At 50.0% G+C, this 24341-nt stretch overlaps 2 non-coding genes and 1 pseudogene across 2 annotated transcripts; 1 reads left to right on the plus strand and 2 right to left on the minus strand.

Moving 5' to 3' along the window:
- The window catches only part of LOC127056236 (zinc finger protein 420-like), a 73540-nt pseudogene that overhangs the window by 34635 nt on the left and 14564 nt on the right, over positions 1-24341 (minus strand).
- Positions 12915-12996, plus strand: TRNAS-AGA (transfer RNA serine (anticodon AGA)). The gene has a single exon. It is a non-coding gene; the product is annotated as a tRNA-Ser (tRNA).
- TRNAR-CCU (transfer RNA arginine (anticodon CCU)) lies at positions 18699-18772 on the minus strand. Its single transcript has one exon. It is a non-coding gene; the product is annotated as a tRNA-Arg (tRNA).

The raw sequence follows: 24341 nt of genomic DNA on the forward strand, positions 1-24341 counted from the left end.
CCCAAAATCTCTGCTGTCTCCTTCATTCCTGTTGGCCAAAAAAACCTTCTGTTTTACTGGCTGGCTGAGTCACTGTGTGTCCCAGGAAGAGGGGGTGCAGGGCCAGATTCCACCACACTCCGTGACACTCCCTAAGCCCCTCTGGGATCCCTGCAGCCTGGACGTAGGTATCTGTGCCCCCCACCAAACTCCTGAGCCCCCCCGACGCCCTACAGCCTGGACCTAGATATCTGTGCCCCCCCCTAACTCCCTAAGCCCCCCAGGTACCCCCTTGAGCCTGGACGTAGGTGGAACCCTTCTGCCAGGCTGAAATGATAGCAGCAAGGACTGGGTTCAATACATAGGGGTCCCTTGCCGACAAATGTAATGCAAACCAGCTCGAGCCCCCACCCAGTGACATGGGAAAATTTTACATACGCACCCCCTAGGTGCCTCAAAGAGGCAATACTTCCCCTCTCACAAGCCCAGAGTCTGGGTGTAGCAGAAAATGTTTAATAAGGTGAGATAAACAACATAGTATTAAATTGGGAAAACACCTCAACTAGGCGTGTCCTTTTCCTGGGCTCATGAGTCCAGCAAATCCCCCAAATCACCCCAAGGCTCCAAAGTCCAATATCTCCAATGTTTCAAGAGTCCAGCAAGCCCAAAATCACCCACAGTCCCGTAGCCCCAGAGTTCAAGAGTCTATCTGCAGGGTTTTTCCCCCTGCCAGCCTGAGTAGAAAGGGGCACCTTATGTGGTCCACTGCCGACTGCTCTGCCTCTCCATGGGATTCTGCTTTTGCCTTCCCCACAAACTGCTCAGCTCGGTCCACCAGCTGCTCTGAAAGCCGACCTGTGTTCTGCTCCAGCTGTCCCCCAAAACTGCTAGACTCACCTCACTCCGTGGGCCACTCCCACAAACTGCTCCTGTCTGCCAACTACTGTGCTCTGCAATACAGTTTCAAAACTCCCCCACAAGCTAACACATCTTTTTCAGTGATTTCAGCTTCAAGAACCTAGAAATTCAAGCTCTTAAGATAATCAAAAATCAACACTGCTATTCAACTGCTAAAAGAAAAAAAGTGCAATTGGTGACTCTAGCTCATCCAAGGAGCCCACTCCCTTGTCTAGCGAGTGCCACTCAATTTGTGGTGAGAATCACTGTCTCAAAGCAGTTTCACAGTTCCTCATCCACACAATCAGGGTGGCAATACTCTACATCTCATGCCCCAACAACAAATAAACGGGATACCACAGCTGCCAAAAGCAACCATCCCAGGCTGCCGTGGCAGTGTCAGGCGGGGTGGGTGTGCCTACGCAAACACGATCAGCCCCTGAAATTCTTTTCCACACTCGCCATAATTCACCACCAGATGTCAGGGTAGAGTTTCATCCTGCTTCTGCTTACATAGGTATCTGTGCCCCCACAACCCCCTAATCCCCACCGGGACCCATCTATCCTGGATAAAGGTATCTGTGCTCCCCACAACCTCTAAGCCCCCCAGGGAACCCACAAGCCCAGATGTAGGCATTGTATGCCCCACAAACCCCCTAAGACCCACAGGACCCTCCAGCCTGTAGGTAGGTATCTGTGACCCCCAGAGCCACACAAAGGACCCTCGGGACCCCTACAGCATGGATGTTTGTATCTGTGATCCCCACAAACCGCATAAGCTACCCAGGGCCCCCTACAATTCGGGACATAGGTATCTTGTTCACCCCCAAAACACCTAATCCCCCCCAGAAACCCCTCCAGCCTAGACGTAGGTTATCTCTGACCCCACGAATCCCCTAAGGCACGACCGGGACCCCTCCAGCATGGACATAGGTATCTGTGCCCCCACAACCCTCCTAAGACCCCCAAAAACCCCTCCAGCCTAGACGCAGGTATCTGTGCCCCCCATAACCCTCCTAGGCCATGATGGGACCTCTACAGCCTTCAACATAGTTAACTGTGCCCTCACAACCCCACTCACCCCGCGGAATGCCTCTAGCCTAGACGCAGGTATCTGTGCCCAAACACAAACCGCCTAAGGCCCCCAGGACCCCTCTGCCTGGATGAAGGTATCTGTGCCCCCCCACAAACCCCTAAGCCCCCCCTGGATCCTTATACCCTGGACATAGGTATCTGTGCACCCTCACAAACCACTGATCCTCCCAGCGACCCCTACAGCATGGACGTAGGTATTCTGTACCCCAACATGCCCAAAAGTAACCCCGGGACCCCTTACAGCCTCGAATAGGTATCTGTGCCCCCCCCACATCTCCCTAATACCCCCAGAACCCCTCCAGCCTGGTTGTGGATATTTGTGACCTCCAGGAACCCCCTAAGCCTCCCCAGGACTTCTCCAGCCTGAAAATAGGTATCTCTGCCCCCAACAAGCCCCATAAGACAAATAGGGGCCCACCAGCCTGTTTGTAGGTGTGTATGAGGCACAAACACCCTAAGCTCCCCAGGGCCAGCTCCAACTGGGACGTAGGTATCTGCACAATCACAACCCCTTAAGTCCCCCAGGGACCCCTCCAGACCATACGTAGGTTCTTGTGCCCCTCACCAACTCCCTAAACCCCCAGGGACCACTACAGCCTGGACCTATGTATTTGTGCTCACCACAACCCCCTAAGCCATCCAGGGACCTCTCCAGCCCGGAAGTAGATATTTGTGTCCCCCATGAAGCCCCTAATACCCACCGGAATGCCTCCAGCCTAGACGTAGCTATCTGTGCCCCCCATGACCCCTAAGCCCCCAGGGATCTCTAAAGCATCTACGTAGGTGTGATGCTCTGTGCATTACCCTGAGTGGCCACACGGTGTCACTGTTGCTCCATGCAGGAAATGCTCTGTGCATTACCCTGCGTGGCCACATGGTGTCACTGTTGCACCATGAGGGAAATGCTCTGTGCATTACCCTGCGTCTCCACATGGTGTCACTGTTGCTCCATGCAGGAAATGCTCTGTGCATTACCCTGCATGGCCACACGGTGTCACTGTTGCTCCATGCAGGAAATGCTCTGTGCATTACCACATGTGTCACTGTTGCATGCAGGGCTCTGTGCACCCTACATGGTGTCACTGTTGCTCCATGAGGGAAATGCTCTGTGCATTATCCTGCGTGGCCACACGGTGTCACTGTTGCTCCATGCGGGAAATGCTCTGTGCATTACTGTGATGGAGTAGGGACTGTCTGTGTGGGAGATGGGAGGGCAGCAGGTGACCTTAGGACTGGAAACGTGCTCAGCCTGTAACCTGAGCTAGGCAGGAGGGAGGGGTTAGCACCTTTGCCCGGGAAGCTGGGACAAAAAGAAGGGGCTGGCTGGAGAGAGTTGGGTTAGTTTCAGTTTCGGTTTTGGTCTGGGTGGTTGGAATTCAGGGAATCCCAAACTGGGAACTAAGTTTCCTGAAGCCCCAGAAGGACTCGATTGCGGGATCCTGCTTGTGCCTTCATGTTCTGCTGTATCTTTCGCTCCTGTTGTCCAATAAACTTTCTGTTTACTGGCTGGCTGAGAGTCACTTTGAGTCCCAGGAAGAGGGGTGCAGGACTGGACTCCCCCACACTCCGTGACAGACCCTAAGCCCCTCAAGGACCCCTGCAGCCTGGATGTAGGTATCTGTGCCCCCCACCAAATACCTAAGACCCCCGGAGACCCCTCCAGCCTGAAACTTAGGTATCGGTGCCCCCCACAAGCCCCCTAAAGCCCCCAGGTACCTATACAGCCAGGACATTTGTATCTGTGCCCTATAGGGACTCCATAAGCCCCCCGGGCACTCCAGTGTGCACATAGGTATATGTGCCCTCAGAAACCCCCTCACCCCCCAGGAAACCCTACAGCCTGCACGTAGGTATTTGTACCCCCACAACCCCCCTAAACCCCCGGGGACAGCTACAATCTGGACGTAGATATCTGTGCCCCTCATGAAACCTCTGACCCCCCTCCGGGACTGATACAGCCTGGACATACGTATCTGTGCCCAACCCAAACCCCTAAGAACCCCCCTGGTACCCGTACAGCCTGGACATAGGTATCTTGGGCCACCAAAAATCCCCTAAGACTCCCAGGATGCCTCCAGCTTGGATGTAGGTATCTATGCCCCCACTAAACCCTCTAAGCCCCCTGGGTACCACTAAACCTGGATGTACGAATATGTGCCCCCCCCACGAACCCCCTAAGCCCCCCTGGGACCCCTAGAGCCTGGAGATTGGTATCTGTGCCCTCCCCCAAAACTCTCTAAGCCCCCCAGGGACCTCTACAGCCTGGACGTAGGTATCTGTGCACCCCAAGGCCCCTAAGATCCCCCGGACCCCTACAGCCTGGATGTAGGTGTGATGGTGCTGCCCGTGGGAGCCAGCTGAGGTCACTCAATCAGGGTGAACCGCAAACAAAACAGGACAGACAAATTCCAAACGCTGCTGGTTATTCCGATACTTAGATTTACCAAGCCAACACAAAACAGCTTCTGTAGTACCTCACTGGTTACTTAGAAGTTTAAACCACGCAGTTCCCTTAAAGTACCCAGCCTCAGGCCTCCGTCCAGACACACCTGTCAGATATGATGATGATTCCTGAAAATCTTACTTCATCATGTTAAAGAAAAGATTCTTCTGATCCCAAAGGATCAGCTACCTACCCAGGTTCAATTATAACTTATATCTTACCTAAAATACATGCTATAGCCAATTCTTATTAACTAAACTAAAATTCATTAGAAAAGAAAAGAGACAGAGTGTTGATTAAAAGATTAATAGACATATCGACCTGAATTCAATTCTTGAGGTTCAGATACATAGTAGAGGTGAGCTTGTAGTTGCCAAAAGTTCTTTTAGAAATAGTCCATAGGTTATAGTCCAATTTCCATATTCAGGGTGGCTCCAGTCAATGACTGGGGATCTCAATCCTTGTGGCTTAAGGTTTCCCCCTCTTGAAACCCAAAGCAGATCTGAGATGAAGAAGGATCGTGTCCCAGGGTTCTTATACATTTCCAGCAGCCTTTCGGCCTCAGAAGACAATAGGCTTAACTCTCCTTCCAGCATCCTGGCAATTAGTACAGAGTAATTTATTCATTAAACAGTTCAGATACAGGTACCACAACCTTCAAAGAGACACATAGACAATAATACTATTTCACTCAAGTATCATCATTAATGTTAATATTCCTTTTTTGCTCTTTGAATTAAAACTGTAGCAATAGACAAGACTTTGTTTGCCTACATCACAAGACCTGAGCAAACATCTCCCCCTTCTACCTCTAACAATGCAGACTTGCATTTCAAAGCTCTGTTCATTCACATATCTTGCTAACCAGTTCTTAAGGTTCACCCATGGGTCAGCTCAGTCGGTGAGGTGAGTTAATTAACTCTTTCTGGCCCTGTCACCTTTCAATGAGATATTATATTATACTTATAATGTCACAGTCGCGGTGAGTCGACTGCTGCAGCTCCCCGTAGACTCTGCCTGTGTCTCTTACCGAGCTGGAGTACAGCAGTCGAGGGGAGAGCACTCGATGTGTTGCATCTACACTAGACGCGATATATCGACCCCCGCTGGATCGATCGCTGCCCACAGATTCGGCAGGTGGTATAGACATACCCCAAGTATCTGGTGATCGGAGCTGGACCCCGGAGGGGGACACATTGAAGGAACTCAGGAGCTAAGGTGCCTCTATTGTCAACTCTCAGGGCTGCTGTGGCTCAGAGGAGGGTGCTTGACTGCCTGGCAGGCTTAGGCGCCACAAGCCTGGGAGGCAGGAGAAGTGAAGCGGCCATGGTGTGCTCAGGGTGCTCGTGCTTGGAGCAGGGGTGAGCTGGGGCGAGGGGGGGGGTGCCGCAGGGCAGAGCGGGGGAGTTGCCACAAGAGGGAGCCTCAGGGTGGAGGGGAGGAGCTGCCCGGGGGGGGGCACCTCAGGGTGGGGACGCAAGGGGGGAGGGTGCAAGGTGGAATTTTCGTCTAGGGAGTGAAACATCCTTGCACCGGCCCTGCCCCATGCCCCACCTGCAGCCAGCCCTGCACCCCCTGCCCTGCCCTGCCCGCAGCCATCCTCTGTCTCCAGACAGCCCTGCACCTTCTGCCCTGCCCACACCAGCCGCATCCTCCCTGCCCTACTTGCAGCCAGCCCTGCAGCAAAGCCCCTGACAAACCCCAACCCTGTCTCCAGCCATCTCCTGCCACACCCCCCTGTGGCCCTGCCCAAAGCCAACCAGCCCCCCCACACACTCAGCCTGCACCAGCCCTGCACCCCCTGTCTGCAGCCAGCCCTGCATCCCCTGCCCTGTCTCCAGCCAACCCAATGCACCCCCCTGCCTGAAGCCAGCCAGCCCCGCACCCCTTACCCTGCCTGCAGCCAGACCCTACCTCCAGCCAGCCCCATGTCCACCGGTGCCCTGCAGTACCCAGGGCAGTAACCCTGCACTTCTGCTTCAATGAGGGGGGCAGGGAGAAGCTGGGACCCACACATGTGCACACCCTAGGGTGACCAGACAGCAAGTGTGAAAAATCGGGACAGGGGGTGGGAGGTAATAGGATCCTAGATAAGAAAAAGACCCCAAAATTCGGACTGTCCCTATAAAATAAGGACATCTGGTCACCCTAGCACACCCCCAGGACTCCTGAGTTCCATTGCTGGGTTTCCTATTGGTTCCACTGCTGGTTCTTTTCCTTTTCCTGGGGGACTTTGGGCAAGTTGCTCCCCCCTCTAGGGCTCTGTCCCCAGCAGTGAAATGGGGATTTCGTACTTTCCCGCTATTGGAAAGTGCTGGGAGAATCTCCCAGCAAAAGTTGCTCTGACAGTGCTAAGCAGCATCTGACCATTCAACGGTCAGAGCGCACTGCCAGGAGGAGTGTTTGGCTCTGGGGTTTCACTTCAGCCCAGTGTAGAGAGAGGGGCCCAGCCATGGAGTTGGCTCAAGAAGACCAAGTCTCAATTTGTTAAGGACGTTTTGAATTTCAATCCTGCTCCAAAGATGATTGGTATCAGTTGCAAATTTTAGAAGCATGGTCTCCACTGCATTTTCCAAATCATTCATGAAAATATTGTATAGTACCGGACTCCGGACTGATGCCTGCCATACCCACTAGGTACACCCTCTCCATTGGACAGCCAAATATGGAGAAGGGCTCCTGGAGTCTGGGCTTTCAACCAGCTCTGCACCCACATTACACTGATTGCAGCTGGACTGCATTTCCCTCGTTTGCTTGTGAGAATGTCCTACGAGACAGTGTCAAAAGCCTTAGTAACTGCAAGCTAGATCCCATCTACTGTTTACCCACCTACACCAGGCCTGGAACCCTGCCGAAGAAGGAAAGAGGATTGGTTTGGAATGATTTGTTCTTGACAAATCCATGCTCACTCGTCCTAAGAACCAAATGATCCTGTAGGTGCTGCTGACAAACTGAGTGTTTAAGAATGTATTCCAGTATCTCTCCAGCTATGGCAGTCAGGCTAGCTAGTCTGTAAGTCCCAGGGGTATCTCTTTGTTCCCCATTTGAAAGATAGGTCCTGTCTTGTTCATGGATGGAAGATGTTCTTTTTCAGGGATCTCAGACGAGAACTGGGGCACAACACCTGGTTTGTTAAGGCCACAAAAAGGAGGCAGGAACCTCTTCTCTTCCTGCTGGCAAAGAACCCCAGGTACCTAAAAGATAGGGACTCACATCCTTGAAAGGGCTTTTAAAAAGGCCAGTGGTTAAAAAGTTTGGCCCCGACCATTTCTTGTTTCCACAGACTAGACACTTTAGCAAACTTTAGAATTCCTTGGTGCTAAAACACCGTGAAACTCCCCTTTCTTCTTCACAGAGGGCTTCAACACCCCTTCTCTCACTCAGGCTCACAACTGCCCAGAATTCGAGAACTGTCCCTGTTCCCATTGGACAAATGGGAGGAGCCTGAGGTACTGAGAAGGGAGGTGACCTACCCAAGGGCCTACACAGCAAGGCGGTGGCAGAGCCAGAAAGAGAAGCCGCCAGTCAGACTCCTGTTCTAACAGACAACAAATCCCCCCAGAGGCAGGGATAGAGCTCAGGAATTGAGATGGTGGGAAAATTTCATTCCAACCGTTTCTGTCCGAAAATCCCATTCAGACTAAACCAGTTTGTTTCTCAGAATCATAAGTGAGATGGAAGTTCTTTGCAAAAAGATTTTGTTGCAAAACAAAAGCATCTCCTGTTTGTCACAGTGTGTTAAATTGTGTCATCACACACAAGGAGGAGACACTTAGATCTTGAAAATTAGATAAGATGCTTCAGTCTGAGCTAAGTCGTTGCTGCTCTTAACAATTCCAAAATAAAAAAATACAAATAAAAATGACTGTTTCAGCTAATCTATTATGTCATAATCTGCTCTGAGTAAACGTGATGGGACACCTCATATTATGCACTACTCTTAGTGACACTCTCCAATGGATCCCCATCCTCCACCCACCATGAGGTAGGTAAGAGTGGATCATTATTATCCCTACTTGAAAGAGGGAGAAGCTAAGGCTGAGAAAGGAGAACTGACTTGTCTTAGGTCACACAGCCAGGCAGTGGCAGAGTTGGGAATAGGACCCAAGAGCCCTGATTTTCAAACCAACCATCGGATCTTGAATTTCAGACATTGAATGACCTGAATAACGTGCTCTCAGATGAGCTCCAGACCAACAACAGTGCACAGTAATTATTCAGCAAGTATTTGAGGAGAACTGCAATGTTAGAGAGAATCATCAACTGCTCAGAGACAATTAATGCAGAGAAGCAACAAAATATGTCAAACATAGAACTGGTTCTGACTTATTTCCTTGTTCTTAAAAGAGAACAACATGGACCTGAGTCTCCTCCCTGTCAATAACCCCTGCTCAAGCCAATCAGGATAGAGACTGAGGATGGGAGGCTGAGGATTCTTACCAGAGAGCCCAAAAGATGGCCCAGGTGACTGCTGGGGATCACTGCCCAAGCACTATTTCAGTCCCACATTTTTGGGTGGATCTCTCACAGTGGGAGCTGCAGAGCACTCCCCCGCAACACACACACACACACAGAAGCACACCTGCTGGTGTTGAGAGGGGAATAGGAAAAAGGAGATAAGAAGCAAGAGAAGAAGAGAAAGGAGGGAAGGATGGATGGAGGAAAAGCTGAAACAAAAAGGACAAACCCTTATGTCCGCACTGATTCTAAGGGGACAAAATCCCAGGTGCGCAATAAATTCTGCCTCCTTAAGCTCGTGTTTCCATGTCTAGAATTCAACTCTCACCAGATGGATCAGACTGAACAGGTTTCAAACCTCCAGGAGGCTCTTACCTTCTAAACAGGGATCGGCTGTTTCTAGTAAAATCACTACAAGGGAAGGAGAAAACTCGAAAGAGGTTCCTCCTGGTGCTCACATCTGTGAACCCGAATACTTTATCAGTCCTCAAGGAGAGACCTGGAGAAGGAGACTTGCTGACGCAAAGCCACAGGGGTCTCTGAGGTTTCCCTGGCCCCTCGCCCCTGTCCTGCCTGGCTGATGTCAGCATCTCTCTGTGAGGTCACCACCTCCCCACCACCTTTGACCAATAGTCTGAGGTCCTGCAAAAGGCCTTTGTGATGTCACTGCCACACCCCTCCCTTGCTGTGCTAATGTCCTACCCCAGGCCAGGCACTTTGGAGGATCACCCCACTCAAGGAGTGTTCGTTCTAGGCAGCAAGCCGGCTAGACAGTAAAACATCAGATGCTGCTCCCAATGCTACGCTCCGTTTTTTCAGAAATTAGTCGACTTTATGGCCAGAAGAGACCATTAGAGCATCTAATCATATAATCATAGAATATTAGGGTTGGAAGGGACCTCAGGAAGTCATCTAGTCCAATCCACTGCTCAAAGCAGGACCAATCCCAAACTAATTCATCCCAGCCAGGGCTTTGTCAAGCCTGCCCTTAAAAACCTCTAAGGAAGGAGATTCCACCACCTCCCTAGCCATCCCATTCCAGTGCTTCACCACCCTCCTAGTGAAAAAGTTTTTTCCTAATATCCAGCCTAAACCTCCCCCACTGCAACTTGAGACCCTTACTCCTTGTTCTCTCATCTGCTACCACTGAGAACAGTCTAGGTCCATCCTCTTTGGAACCCTCTTTCAGGTACTTAAAAGCAGCTATCAAATCCCCCCCTCAGTCTTCTCTTCTTCAGACTAAACAAGCCCAGTTCCCTTAGCCTTTCCTCATTAGTCATGCGCTTCAGACCCCTGATCATTTTTGTTGCCCTCTGCTGGACTGTTTCCAATTTTTCCACATCCTTCTTGTAGTGTCGGGCCCCAAACTGGACACAGTACACCAGATGAAGCTTCAACAATGCCGAATAGAGAGGAATGATCACATCCCTCGATCTGCTGGCAATGCCCCTACTTATACAGCCCAGAATGCCGTTAGCCTTCTGGCAACAAGGGCACACTGTTGACTCATAGCCAGCTTCTCGTCTAGTGTAACCCCTAGGTCCTTTTCTGCAGAACTGCTTCCTAGCCATTTGGTCCCTAGTCTGTAACAGTGAATGGGATTCTTCCGTCCTAAGTGCAGGACTCAGCACTTGTCCTTGTTGAACCTCATCAGGTTTCTTTTGCCCAGTTCTCTAATTTGTCTAGGTCCCTCTGTATCCTATCCCTACCCTCCAGTGTATCTACCACTCCTCCCAGTTTAGGGTCATCTGCAAACTTGTTGAGGGTGCAATCCACACCATCCTCCAGATCATCAATGAAGATATTGAACAAAACCAGCCCCAGGACCGACGCTTGGGGCACTGCGCTTGAAACCGGCTGCCTACTAGACATGGAGCCGTTGATCACTACCCATTGAGCCTGACGATCTAGCCAGCTTTCTATCCACCTTACAGTCCATTCATCCAGCACACACTTCTTTAACTTGCTGGCAAGAATACTATGGGAGACCGTATCAAAAGCTTTGCTAAAGTCAAGGAATAACACATGCACTGCTTTCCCCTCATCCACAGAGCTAGTTATCTCCTCATAGAAGGTAATTAGGTTAGTCAGGCATGACTTGCCCTTGGTGAATCCATGCTGACTGTTCCTGATCACTTTCCTCTCCCCTAAGTGCTTCAGAATTGATTCCTTGAGGACCTGCTCCATGATTTTTCCAGGGACTGAGGTGAGACTGACTGGTCTGTAGTTCCCTGGATCCTCCTTCTTCCCTTTTTATAGATGGGCACTACAGTAGCCTTTTTCCAGTCATCCGGGACCACCCCTGATCACCATGAGTTTTCAAAGATAATGGCCAATGGCTCTGCAATCACATCCGCCAACTCTTTTAGCACCCTCGGATGCAGCGCATCCGGCCCCATGGACATGTGCTCGTCTCCAGTTTTTCTAAATAGTCCCGAACCACTTCTTTCTCCACAGAGGGCTGGTCAACTTCTCCCCATGCTGTGCTGCCCAGTGCAGCAATCTGGGAGCTGACCTTGTTTGTGAAGACAGAGGCAAAAAAAGCATTGAGTACATTAGCTTTTTCCACATCCTCTGTCCACTAAGTTACCTCCCTCATTCAGTAAGGGGCCCACACTTAAACTTATAGATATATGGAGACACCACTGCTTGCACACTCACCCACATAGCTTCCCCCAGTGACATAGCTACCACCTCTCGGGGAGATGGATTAACTACACGGACGGGACAGCTCTCTCCCCTCTGCTTAGAGCATCTTCATTCTTTATGAATAGGTAGGAAAGAACCTCCTGAATGGACAGTAACCAATTGATCAAATATTGCTGGGTCTGCATTCAATATGGGTAACTGGTCGTATTGGGCTGGATTAATAGGAGCATTTCCAGCAGATCGAGAGAAGTGATTATTCCCCTCTATTCAGCACTGGTGAGGCCACATCTGGAGCATTGTGTCCAGTTTTTGCCCTCCCACTACAGAAACAAATTGGAGAGAGTCTAGGGGAGGGCAACAAAAATGATTAGGGGTCAGTGGACTTACGAGGAGAGGCTGAGGGCACGGTCACCCGGGGGGGGGCAAGTGGGGCAATTTACCCCAGGCCCTGCAGGGATCCCATGAGAATATAGTATTCTATAGTATTGCAACTTTTTTTTATGGAAGGGGCACCCAAAATTGTTTTGCCTCAGGCCCCCTGAATCCTCTGGGCAGTTCTGTCCACTCCACCCCCTGACTCATTCTCCTCCCTCTGAAGCCCCACCTGTGCTCTGCTCTCACTCCCATTTGGCCACTTCCCACTCCTGCTCTTTCTCTTTGGCTGAGGCCTGCTGGTCCACCTTTGCTTGCTCCTCTCCTCCCAGAAGGCCTCCTTGTGTCTCTCCACCCCCGCCCCCAAGGTCTGCCTGCTGCCCCCACCTCTCTGCCCTTCCCCTGAGACTCACCCTGCCCAGCACTCACACCTCTCTGCCTCTCCTGAGACCCACCTTGCCCAGCACTCACACCTCTCTATCCCCTCCCCTGACCTGCCCTGTCCACCACCCACACCTCTTTGCCCCACCCATAAGACTGGCCCTGCCCACCACTTGCACCTCTCTGCCCCTCACCTGAGACCCGCCCTGTCCACCTCTTTCCTTGGTCATCTCTTGTTATTCCTTGAAACATCAAGGATGGAATAAAAAGCTGAGTTTACTCCAGGGTGAGGAAGGAAAGGAACCACCAACCCCCTGGCAAAGCTCAGTGCCCCAGAGAAAACCTGCCCCCTGCTATTGCAATCCCTGATGTGCTGGGGATATGATGGTAAAGGAACTGTCTGAATGATCAAGGCAGGAAATGGACAACAATCTACAGGAACGTCATTGACCACAAACACACTCTCCTCATGCTCCAGCCAGAAGGGAAATGAGCAGGAATTCTTGCAGTTCAGCCAGGGACACACTTACACAATGGCACAGCAGTGTGTGTGTTGTGGAAGCTGGTCTGAGGGAACAATTGGAATTGATCACTCAGTGAGAACAGAACTGGAGTGTAGTGAGAGACACATCTCAAGCAAGTAGTTGTGGCTGAGTGGTTAAGGTGATGGGCTAGAAATCCATTGGGGTCTCCCTGAACAGGTTCAAATCCTGCCAACTACGGAGGAAGTTATGGTTCTTCAGTTTCAACAGAGCTGGGTCTTGTCTCACTCTCAAGCTATATCTACACTATTGGGTAATGTGGCTTTAAAGTGTTTCAATTAAACAGCTGTTGCATGTCCACACTATGCCCCTTGTGTCACCAGAGCACATCCAGGCTAGACTCTTGGATGGCCACCCAGAGCAGTGCATTGTGGGTAGCTGTGCAACTGGCTGCGGGTGCTTTGGGAAGGGTTTGCAAAGCCTCATGGGCTGGTACAGCATCACATGATGCAGGTTTCTCTATCCCATTGTTCCATGGGAATCCTACTAGATTGCCAGCTGCTTTTCAACTGCAATGTGTGTGGTGGGTTAGAGAGTGTGTTTGTGTGTGTGTAGGGAGAGGGATTGTGTGGGCACACTGTCTCTAAGTTCAGACAGCTGCTGCAAGCAACCAGTCCTGAGGCAGGGGGAGGGGGACAGCCCCAACATCAGCCCCTGTTTCCCTCACTGGCTCAGCTCAGCACAGCAGCCTCTGTGACACACACACACTGCTGCCTGCTTAGCTCTGTGTCAGGGGTGCTGGAACAGGGGGGGTAGAGGGCCATGGCCCCACCACTCTTTACTGGCTGTTAGGACAAATGATGGAGTGGGGGGAAGGGTGGAGTCTTGGGGGGAAGAGGCGTTCTGTGGGTGTGGCCTCGAGGGAGAGGTGGTGTGAATGTGGGTCCCTGGGGAAGGGGTGTCATGGGAGCACCACAGTTCAGACAACAGTGCCCCCCCACACACTGTAAGGAAGCTCCCGTCGCCCCTGCTCTGTGTTCGTGGCGCGGGAGAGAGCAGCGTTCCACGGCAGTGCTTTGCTCCCCAGGGCTCCGGCAGGGGGGCTCAGGCAGCGATTTAAAGGGCCCGGGGCTCTGGCCTCTGCAGGGAGCCCTGGGTCCTTTAAATCACCAGCTTGGGGAAGCTGGGCCGGGCTAGCACAGCGTACCCGCTCTTGCCGGTACCCCATACCGGACTGGACCGGCTTACTTTCACCTCTGGAAGGTCCTCACCTGGATCAATAACTGGTTAAAAGCTAGGAAACAAAGGGTAGGACTAAATGGTCAGTTTTCAGGATGCAAACAGGTAACTAGTGGTGTCTGTACTGGGACTATTCAACATATTGATAAACGATCTGCTAAACAGCGAGGTGACAAATTTTGCAGATGATCCCAAACTACAGAGGATAGTTAAGTGCGAAGCAGCCTGTGAGGAGCTAAAAAGAGATTTCACAAAACTGGGTGAAAGGGCAACAAAATGGCAGATGAAATTCAATGTTGATAAATGCAAAGTGATGCACATTGGCAAACATAATCCCAACTCTACATATAAAAAGATGGGATGTAAAATAGCTATTGCAACTCAAGTGAGAGATCTTGGAGTCACTGTGGATAGTTCTCTGCAAACATCCACTCAATGTGCAGCGGCCGGCAAAAAGCAGGGAAGGTGTCCCTAGTCTCTGTTTGCTGGGAGCGGGTGACAGGGGATAGATCACTTGATGATTACCTGTTCTGTTCATTCCCTCTGGGGCACCTGGCTTTGGCCGCTATGGGAAGACAGGACACTGGGCAAAATGGACCCAGTCTGACCCAGTCTGGCTGCTCTAAAGTCCCTATGCTCCTTTCATACAGATGCCTGGGATTCTGCCTCACAATGTGTCCCTGAGGTCTCAGCCAAAATGCCCAGACTGGCAAACACTCTGGGCTCCTGAAGCCTCTGCCTCCCACCTAGTGCCTATGGCTCATGCCTGACCCTTGCTGCTGCTCCTTGCTGTAGAAGGTGAAAGGAGCGGAGGCAGCGCAGGAGCCTTCTGGGAACGCAGATCTGAGGCTTTGGGAGAGACACATTGTCTGAGACATCGGAGCGTTGTAAACCATGCAGCCACCCCCTCAATCAGGGCCTGTTCCAGCCCTGAGTCTGGGCTCCCACGATCCCTCCCGCAGAGCAGGGTGCCCACAGATTACAGCCTGAAAATAGGCATGTGACACTAATTCCTGTTCTCCCTGGCAGGGTCTGACCTAGACCAAGTGACACCCCAGGCAAGACGTTAAAAATTTTAAGTATCTTATTTTTCATTGCATTTGTAGCTCAGTACATGATTTTGATGTACAATTTCGATGCATGATTTTCTCTGTCATATAAGATGCTAAATTTGCAGGCTAGGTTCTGTAAACCTGTATTTATTCATGCCATATATAAGCAAATAAAACAAATGCATTTTCTTTAAGCATATAGAAACTTTTTAATTTTAACGGTAACTGAAACGTACTAACATCTAGAAATGGAACTGTCACCAGCACAGGGCTGGCCAGGATTAAATAGTGTTACAGTAGGAGACAGCGTTAGGATGTTAACCCCAGGCCTTTAGTTGAAAGGTGGTTTCTCTCACCTTTCCCCCATGAACTGAAGCGCAGCATTAAAGAGATCCAAAGATTGGCCAATGGCATTTTCAAGTGCTAAAATAGCAAGCGATGTCGCTCTCTCATTGGCCATCAGTGACTGAAGATGTGGTTTAATGAGCCAAAAAGAAACCTAGCAGCTGCTGAAGTAGTTCAGTTGGGAGCGTGCTAGACTAGCAGGCTATTCTATCCAGCTTTGTGCACAGGTAGGATGTTTTCTGAAAGGTGCAGCAGTTCCTTTAACTGCCACAAGTCCCTCATTTCAGGCTATGCAGCAGGAAAAGACAGCATGGGCTTCTGCACCGAGTTGGCCCACCTGACCTTTCATTCTTCTCTTGCTCTTTGTCAGCAAGGAGAAAAAGAAGAAGCTCTCCCTCAAGCTGGAGTCACACGGGCGAGGTAAGGACGACTTCCTGAGTGCCGGCTCCAGTCCTCTGCTCTGCCAGCTGACCTATTGAAGGGCTGCCACCACTTTCTCTAGGTTTGTCCATCGGTCTGTGGCAGGGTGAGCAACAGCCAAGCAGATGGAGTTTCTGTAGTGTAGTGGTAATCACATTTGCCTAACACACAAAAGGTCCCTGATTCAAAGCCAGGCAGAAACATGCTGGTTTCCTTTTCCCAGATCCCCTTGCTGTTCAGGAAGGCGCTCCTCCTTCTGCCACTGGCCTGTCCCTGGGATAACTCCAACCCCTGCATGACAGAAGGTGCTGAAAGCAGTGGAGAAAGCACCTTGGTGTCAGGCTGGAGAACCTAGAGGAGTTAGGCATGTTACCTTTCAGAGACTTGTGGCTTGGCCTCCTCTGCCCTTGGAGATTGGCAGGTGGACGCCGGCTCTTCCTGCTGGCCTTCTTTGCCTGACTTCCAAAAGAAGGAAGTGAGGCAGGAATGGGGCAAAAGAGGAAAGTCAAGCTGAGAAAGGCAGGGCAGAAACTAAGCACATCATTGTGGCTAAGTGGGGTTAGTAGAGCACCATCATTCATTCTGCAAAGCCTGGGGAGGTGTGGTGGCTGCTGGGAGGCAGAATCCTGTGCCTGCCTCTTGGCTTCCCAGGGATGGCTACTTGCAGCCCAGGAGAAGAAGGGGGGTTCTGGGTCAAAGGAAAACAAGCAAAGCTGAGTCCAAGTGGAGAATGGCTGCTCCTTTATGGCCAACCTGGGGGCATGACTGATGGTTTTAGAGGTGGAGGCTGGGCTGGCTGTGAGCAACTGGAATCCAGGAAACCCCCACCTGCCCTTCTGAGGGCCAAACCATGGAGGTGCGGTTGGCTGCTGGGAGATAGACCCCTGTGGCTGGCTGTTGGCATCCCAGGGATGGCTCCCTGCAGCCCAGGAGAAGCGGGGTTCTGGGGGGAAGGAAAATAAGCAATGACGAGGCTGAGTAGGCTCCTTTCTGGCCAAGATGATGGGCTGTGGTGGGTCTGGGTGTTGCCTGTAAGCCATAAGTGGACTTGGTGCAGTGAAAACTGCTGCTCCATTCTGGCTGACCTGGGGGTGCCATGGACGACTTGGGAGTGGGGGCAGGGCCCTGGCTGTGAGCAAATGGGATCCAGGAAGCCCATCCTGCCCCTCCAGGGGCCGAGACTTCTTCTTCTCTCCTGCCATGGGGACTCTGGCCTCAAGCCTGCCCAGCATGTGCTGTAGCTCGAGCATTAAGCCTTCCTGTGTGGCCTGTGCTGGAGCTGACCCTGGACCCCTGTGGGGCACTGTTGGGGGAAATCCCGACTGCCGGTCACTTTGGGAGCTGTGCTGCCCGAGGTAAGCACATTCCCTCCGACCACCTCCTGCACCCTTACCCCTGCCCCAGCACAGAGGCTCTCTGTGTCTTGATCAAGCACTGTCAAGGATTGGCCAAGAACTTCTGCTCTGTTTATGTGAAAGAGACACAAAAAAGGGAGCCCAGCGGACAAGTTTAATTCACAAGCACAAACTGGCCGGCCAAGCCAGGATCTCTCAGTTACTCAGAAGGCTCTTCAGCCAGCTCTTCCCAAAGACCAGTCTCTGGGGGCTTTTGTGACATGATGTACCTCAAAATAGCCCCCTGTAGCTCACATATTCATCATTCATATATGACTGTGATATCTCATACAAACAATTCCATGTCAGTTATCACATGAAAAGTCATGATCTGCTAAAATCGGTTACTCTGTCCAAATATGTATAGCATGAGGGTGTATGAAGTTATGCATTTTGCTGTATGGTTGTTACTGAAATATGCTATAATTTTGCTAGTGACCCCTGCCAAGGAGGGAGTTCAACAACCATGAATCAGCAGAGGAATTGTAATTAAGGGATTTCCAATTCAATGACAGATGCCCAAACACAACACTCTGGGGACTGCTCAAGTCTATGAGTCAGTTGCACAAGACCACACCAGGATGATTCCCCAACCTAGTGACTCAGCAGAGCCCACCCGGACACGTCTGGGCAAGTGTCTTCTAGACACTTGAACTAAGGATATAAAATAGGAGACTGTTGCATCATGTTTTTGCCTTTGTCCTCCCCCACCTATGTTGGAAGCAGCAGGAATCCTGAGAAAATGAAGGGGGGAATTCTATGTATTAAGGAGGGTAACATCCAGTGGGGTGAGAAAAATACTTGACCTAACTACTGCCTAGTGTAATAAGGTGTAAAGTTTAGATTTTGCTGTGGTCATACAGTGCTTAGTGCTCTGCGTTGTGGCCCCAAGAGCCATGGATGCAAGTTGAGTTACGATGACCTTTTCCTTGTCTCCACATTTCTTAGGTGCCTCCTTCAAACACTGCTCAGAAAAAACGACTGGTTTCTTTTGGAAGTATTTGCATTGCAAGGCAGAGGCAGTCTTCTCTGTTTCCTCAGAAGATTGACCAAAAGATGGGAAGAGCAGACACATTTGGCAAGGCACCACTGGGTGCTGCATCCCTAACTCCACTTTACCTGGCAGGTGAGTCAGCCAGCTTAGCCACGATGCCACTCTCTGGAACTTTTCTCCCAACTGCTCCATTTTTTATCAGTGACTATCTAAAGGAAGGTGACATGACATCTGCATGTGGACATCCCCAGTGAATCACAAGGACGTGTGGCGCAGGCTCTCACGTTGCAGCTATTGCAGTCAAAGCAACCACCATGCTAATGCCAGTCACAGCAGCCTTTTCATCAACTCCAGGCTTGTGATTTGATTCTTTCCAATGCTTCTCTACAAAGAAGCCTTTTCCTTAGCAAGCAATGACTTGGCTACCAAGGGAGGTCTCTTCTGTTTCCTAGGAAGACACAGGAAAATGTGAGCAGAGGAGACAAAAGCCATACACGAAGGCAACACTGGGAGTTGAACCCAGGATCTCCTATTTAGGAGACAGGTGCTTTAGCCAGCTAAGCCATGGTGCCTGCCTCCAGAAAGTGTTTGCAACTGTTCCATTTGATGGCCCAGGACAACACCTGCAAATTCTAAAGTACAGACATTCCACATTTCCCTCAAGACCTGCAGACCTTGAGGTGTCTGGCTCTCCGTGCACAGAAAGCCACAGCTGAGATGACAGAGGGCTTCTAACATGTGCTTCTCCCGCCAGCCACTGTGATCATATAGCGGTTAGTGATCTGTGTTTCAGTCGCAGCAACCTCGGCTCAGTTCTCAGTCATGGTAACCTTTCCACCAGCTCTAAGCTTCTCATTTGCCATTTTCCAAGTGTGGGGAGCTGTCTGCCCCCAACCAAGCAGGAGAAAGATTAAGGCAGCCTTGCAGAGGCTGCGCAGAACCCGGCCTATCAGGAAAGGGCTTATTGGGAGAGCCAATCAGGAGAAGGCTTGCTGGAGCAGCCCATATATAAAGGGCTGCTCAGCACAGCAAGAGAGTCACTGCTTGGAGTTTGAGGAGGGAGGTTTGAATGGGGCTGGGGCTGGGGCTGGGGCTGGGGAAGGGGAAGGGTGAGCACCCTGATCAGAGTAGTGCTGGGTGGGTAAGGGGAACATGAGTGACCTTCTGGCCGAATTCTGCCAGACTGAGGCCCTAATACAAAGTCAGAGGAAGGTGCTGGGGCTGTGGGGAAGTGGTCCAGGGAAACAGATGCAGGGTTGGACGTTCACGACTTTTGCCTCCGTAGTGGCTGACACAGGTGGCTACACCCTGGACTGCAGCCAGCGACTGAGGCAAGTGTCCGGGTAGAGAACAGCTGCCCCCGGGAAGGGGGGAGAGAACTGAGTGGGGCACAGCCAGAGGGCTGTGTCCATAAGAGGACACTGAAGTCCTGAGAGCGCCATGGGTCCTAATGATAAAACAGATGCAGCCAGATGCCACTAGATGAAGGTGCACCGGTGAACCAGAACTTATTACCAGGATGGCCAGCAAGAGGCACCACAGCAATGAGGCATGCCCCATGGCACCAAGACTTAGCCGCAAGGAAGGCTCTCTCTGTCTTGAACAAGCACTTAGAAGGATTCTGCTGACAGGTCTTTTCTTTTTTTGAAAAGAGATACAAAAAAGGAGCCAACAGACACACTAGGTTCAGCAAGGAAGAACTGGCAGGCCAAGCCAGGCTCTCCTGGTTAGTAGGAAGGCTCTTCAGCCAGCTCTTCCCAAAGATCACTATCTAGAGACCTTTTAACAGCCACTGCAGATGCTGACCACAAAACAGGCAAAGAGATGCCAAAATAGAGTTCTCCACTGCCTGCAACCATCACGCTACCAGGAGTTCTGTGCACAGAGAGGCCCCTGCTGGGGGGAAGAGGCCTTGTTAGAGACTCTTCTGACACCAGCCGTTCTCAAATAGTGTTTAGTGTTCTGTGTTGTGACTTCAGCATCCACAGATGCCAGTTCAGTTGGGGGACATTTTTCCTGTCTCCACATTTGTCTAGTGCCTCCTTTCAACACTTGTCACCAAAAAGACCTGTTTCTTTTGCAAGCAATGTACAGCTAGGCAAAGGCAGTCTTCTCCATTTCCTCAAAAGATCACCAAGCTGTGAGGAGAGGACACACATTCAGCCAGGCTGGATCCTGAATCTTCTCTTTATTCAGCAGGTGTCCGAGAAAGACAGAAATCTACACCATGTAGAGGTCAAAAATAGGAGTTTATTACACACAGTGCTGGCGGAGTGTCACCTTGCTTATTAGGCTCAGAGACATTGTTAATTAATTAATTGCAATAGAATATATAGATTTTCCACAAGCAGGGGAAAGTGACGGGGTAGGCAGTTCCACACCCCGGGATAGGTTTTGCAGCAAGACAAGATAAGCACATTAGCCAATAGTTAACAGATTACATAATGTCTCCACCCATGGTCTCAAGTTAGCAAGTTAACATTTCATTAATACTTTGATAAAATGTTGTTAGTATAAAATATCTATGTTGAATTCTGTTTTGGGGTCCATAGGAATGGAGCAACTCCTTTGATTGTCCAACAGGTACATTCCTAGGGGTTAAAGCAAAGAAACAGTGAAAGTATATGGCAATAAAGATTTTCTGTGTGTCTAAAGGCAGGCATTGGTCCCTGGGAAGGGACGTGGAAGGATGACATATCTTATACTGACATGTGACAACTTTTCATAAACTCAAGACTGGATCTCTGGGAAGAACGTCTCCCTACAGAAGAAACAAACACAATAGGAACAGGGATTCTTTGTTCAATCTGCATCTCTGAATAAGACACAATTCTTTAGTTCTTAGCTCCAACACCTGGCAATTTGCTGACCAGGCCTATCTTAGCAAGCAAGGCTTTCTGTTTACCCCAGCTTTCTCTTAGCTTATCACTATTTGCTAGGCCTCTGGTCCTTGACCATACTCTGGACTTTGAGTCTGGAAAAGAGCTGGCACAATCCATGCACCAGGTTGCTACATAAAGAGCAAATAGATTTTTAATCCTTCACATGAAGTAATGGCAAAGCTCTTGGTTCAGGCCTGTAGCAGCTATGGAATAAACTGCAGGTTCAAATCAAGTCTCTGGAGTCCATCCACAACTGGGATGGGGCATTCAGTCCTTTGTACAGAGCTGAAGCTTGTTTGTAGCAAAGTCCCTCCAGAGGTATGAAGCAGGACTGAAGACAAGATGGAGATGAGGCATCAGCCTTTTATAGTCTCTTGCCACGTGGTCTTTGCTTTCTTTGTCCCAAGGACACTCTATCCAGCACGTGGCATAGAAAAACCTTTGAGTTCTGTCCACAGGCAGGTCCCTGCATACCTTGCTGAGTCACAAGGTGTATCTGCCTTCTCTCAATGGGTCGATTGTATAACTGATGGTCCTTAGTGGGCCATCAAGCAGGCTAGGCAGAACTGCCACCAACTTGTCTTGAGTGTTCCCCAGAAGCAGAGCACGAGTTTGAAATATGGACAGCATAGAACCAATATTCATAATGTCAACTACAAAAATGATACACATCTAGAGATAGCATCATTATAATCAGCCAATCAGAACCTCTTCACAGACCCCTTACATGGCAACTTTTCTACAATATTGGCTGCAAATATAGAACAGTGGTCGCAATGGTGATCTATACAGTTACAGATTAAGTCATTAATGTCACAGGAGGTGACATGGTATCAGTGAGACTGATATTGGAATGCTGCCTCCAGTTTTGGTGTCCTCGGTTGAAAAAGATGATGTGAAATTGGAGCTGGGGCAGCAAAAAGCCACAAAATGTTCTGAGGGCTGGAGAAAAATGCCTTCTAGTAAGCTATTGAAAGAGCTCAGTCTGTTTAGCTTATCAAAAGAAGATTGAAAGGTGACTTCACTGAAGTGTTGAAGGGCCTTAATGGAGAGAAAATATTGGGTGTTAGAGGGCTTTTTAATTGAGCAGAGAAAGGCATAACAAGACCCAATGGCTGGAAGGTAAAAAGAGACAAATTCATATTACAACTAAGGCACAAATATTCAACAGCGAGGATGATTCACCACAGGAACAGGCTACCAAGGAAAGTGGTGGATTTGCCATCTCCTGATGTCATTTAATGAAGACTAGATGCCTTTCTGGAATGTGTTTGCCCCCAAAGTAGCTCTTTTGTCATACAGGAGGCCTGCGATATGAAGGGGGTCAGATTAGAAGCTCTAATGATCTCTTCTGGCCATAAAGTCGACTAATTTCTGAAAAACTGAGTGTAGCATTGGCAGCAGCGTCTGATATTTTCCTGTCTAGCCGGCTTGCTTCCTAGAACGAACGCTCCTTGAGTGGGGTGATCCACAGGGAGTAGCTTAAACCTGCAAAGAGCCTGGCCAGGGGCAGGACATTAACACAGCAAGGGAGGAGTGTGGCAATGACATCACAAAGGCCTTTTTCAGCACCTCAGACTATTGGTCAAAGGTGGTGGGGAGGTGGTGACCTCACAGAGAGATGCTGACATCATCCAGGCAGGACAGAGGCGAGGGGCCAGGGAAACCTCAGAGACCCCTGTGGCTTTGCTTCAGCAAGTCTCCTTCTCCAGGTCTCCTTGAGGACTGACAGAGTATTCGGGTTCACGGATGTGAGTGCCAGGAGGAACCTCTTTCGAGTTTTCTCCTTCCCTTGTAGTGATTTTACTAGAAAACAGCCATCCCTGTTTAGAAGGCAAGAGCCTCCTGGAGGTCTGAAACCTGTTCAGTCTGATCCATCTGGTGAGAGTTGAATTCTAGGCATTGAAAACACGAGCTTAAGGAGGCAGAATTTTATTCCACGCCTGGGATTTTGTCCCTTCGAATCACTGGGGACATTAGGGTTTGTCCTTTTTGTTTCACCTTTCCCTCCATCCATCCCTCCCTCCTTTCTCTTTGTCTCTTGCTTCTTTTGTCCTTTCTCCTGTTCCCCTCCCAACACCAGGGTGTGTGTGTGTGTGTGTGTGTGTGTGTGTGTGTGTGTGTGTGTTGTGTGTGTGTGTGTTGCAGGGGAGTGCTCTGCAGCTCCCACTGTGGGTGATCCATCCAAAACTGTGGGGCTGAAATAGTGCTCTGACAGTGATCCCCACTGGTGACCTGGCCCATCCTTTGTGCTCTCTGGTGAGAACCCTCAGCCTTCCCTCCTCAGGCTCTACCCTGATTGGCAGGAAGGAGACTCAGGTCCTTGTTGTTCTCTTTTAAGATCAAGGAAATAAGTCAGAACCAGTTCTATGTTGGACAAATTTTGCTGCTTCTCTGCATTAATTGTCTCTGAGCAGTTCATGATTCTGAGCAGTTCATTGCAGTTCTCCTCAAATACTTGCTGAATAATTACTGTGCACTGTTGTTGGTCTGGAGCTCATCTGAGAGCACTTTATTCAGGTCATTCAATGTCTGAAATTCAAGTTCCGATGGTTAGTTTGAAAATCAGGGTTCTTGGGTCCAATTCCCAACTCTGCCACTGACTTGCTGTGTGACATAAGACAAGTCCATTCTCCTTTTTCAGCCTTACCTTCTCCCTTTTTCAAGTAGAGATAATAATGATCTGCTCCTACCTACCTCACAGTGGGTGGAGGATGGGGATCCATTTGAGAGTGTCACTCGGAGTAGGGCATAGTATGAGGTGTCCTTTCACGTTTACTCAGAGCAGATTAACACATAATAGAATAGCTGAAATAGTCTATTTGATTTGTATGTTTTTATTTTGAAATTGTTAAGAGCAGCAATGACTTAGCTCAGACTGAAGCATCTTATCTAATGTTTGAGATCTAAGTGTCTCCTCTTGTGTGCGACAAGACAATTTAACACACTGTGACAGACAGGAGATGCTTTTGTTTTGCAACAAAATATTTTAGCAAAGAACTTTTATCCCACTTGTTATGATTTCGAGAAACAAACTGGTTTAGTCTGAATGGGATTTTCTGACAGAAACAGTTTGAATGACATTTCCCCACCATCTCGATTCCTGGGCTCTATCCCTGCCTCTGGGGGGTTTGTTGTCCATTAGAACAGGAGTCGGAACTGGTGGCTTTTCTTTCTGGCTCTGCCACCGCTTTGCTTTGTAGGCCCTTGGGTAAGTCACTTCCCTTCTCTGGACCTCAGGCTCCCCTCATCTGTCCAA

Source organism: Gopherus flavomarginatus, chromosome 8 (genome assembly GCF_025201925.1).
Source record: "Gopherus flavomarginatus isolate rGopFla2 chromosome 8, rGopFla2.mat.asm, whole genome shotgun sequence".
In the NCBI taxonomy this organism is placed as follows: Eukaryota; Metazoa; Chordata; order Testudines; family Testudinidae; genus Gopherus; species Gopherus flavomarginatus.